This window comes from Myotis brandtii, unplaced genomic scaffold (genome assembly GCF_000412655.1).
Source record: "Myotis brandtii unplaced genomic scaffold, ASM41265v1 scaffold1882, whole genome shotgun sequence".
Taxonomy (NCBI): Eukaryota; Metazoa; Chordata; class Mammalia; order Chiroptera; family Vespertilionidae; genus Myotis; species Myotis brandtii.
Genome location: NW_005356994.1, coordinates 134,537 through 136,231, shown reverse-complemented (window position 1 = coordinate 136,231; position 1,695 = coordinate 134,537).

Genomic DNA, 1,695 nt, shown 5'->3' with positions numbered 1-1,695 from the left:
ATGAGAGATGTCTGAGATTTTGCTGCCTATGGTTTCTTATAGGATTTTTATGGTTCCCAAACTTACATTTAAGTCTTTTATCCATTTTGAGTTTGTTCTTGTGTATGGTGTAAGTTGGTAGTTTAGTTTAGTTTTTTGTGTGTGTGCATGTATTTGTCCAATTTTCCCAACACCATTTATTGAAGAGAGTGTGTTGACTCCATTGTATATTCTTGCCTTCTCTGTCAAATACTAATTGAGTGTAGTGACTTGGATTGATTTCTGGGGGTCTCTGTTCTGTTTCATTGGTCTATATGCTGTTCTTGTGTCAGTACCAGGCCTTTTTTATTATGGTGTCTTTGTAGTATAACTTGATATCTGGTATTGTGATTCCTCCAACTTTGTTCTTCTTTCTAAGGATTGCTGCAGCTATTCAGGGGCTTTTTTGGTGCCATATAGATTTCTGGAGTATTTGTTCTAGGTCTGTGAAATATGCCATTGGTATTTTAATAGGGATTGCATTGAATCTGTAGATTGCCTTGGGTAGTATGGACATTTTAATGATGTTGATTCTACCAACCCATGAACACGGTATATTTTTTCACTTGTTTACATCTTCCTCTATCTGTTTTTTCAATGTCCTATAGTTTTCTGAGTACAGGTCTTTTACCTTCTTGGTTAAGTTTATTCCTAAGTATTTTAATTTTCTTGTTGCAGTGGTAAATTGGATTATTTGTTTAGTTCCTCTTTCTGAGAATTCATTATTGGTGTATAAAAAAGCCATCAATTTTGGGGTAGTAATTTGGTGTCCTGACATTGCCAAATTCATTTATTAAATTTAGTAGTATTTTTGGTGGCTTCTTTAGGGTTTTATATGTACAATATCATGTCATCTACACTAATAATAGATAAATATATGTGAATTGACCATACCTCCGTGACTCCCCACAGCCAATCAGGAGGGAATATGCAAATTAGCAGGACAAAGATGACGGCAGCCACGGAGCCAGGTGGAGCAGGCAGGAGGCTTGGGTCCCCCCAACAACTGAGGAAGCCAAGGTTCCCGCCCACCTGGGCTAGCGCTGAAGGAGGGGCCTGTGGGTGGTGGCTACGGAGCCAGTATGAGCATGCAGGAGGCTTGGGTCACCTGGCTGGCCACCAAGAGAGGGGCCTGCAAACAGACCTCAGCCCCTCACCCAGGCTGGCCACAGCACCATCGGGGTGCAGGTCCCTGCTGGGGGGCGTGGCCAGCCTGCAAACAGCCATCAGCCCCCCACCCAGGTGGGCCAGGCACTCCAGTGGGGACCCCCCCTGAAGGGGGTGTAATCAGCCTGAAAACAGCCTTCAGCCCCTCACCCAGGCTGGCCATACCTCCCCAGTGGGGACCTTCACCCCATGTGGGCATAGCTGGTCTGCAAATTGCCCCAGCCCCTCACCCAGGCCTGCAATGTCCCCAGTGGGGACTCCCACCCCAATGGGGATGTGGCCAGCCTGAAAACCACCACAGGCCCCTTGCTCAGGCCGCCCTGCTCCCCAAGGGAACCCCCACCCTGACCCAAGACACCCTTCAGGGAAAACCAGCCGGCCCCCACCCGTGCACCAGGCCTCTATCTATACTAATAAAAGAGTATTATGCTAATTAGACTGGGAGACCTTTCAGTAGACCTTCCGGACATTCTTCTGGACAAAGCTATGGTGGTGGGGCTGAGGTAGAGG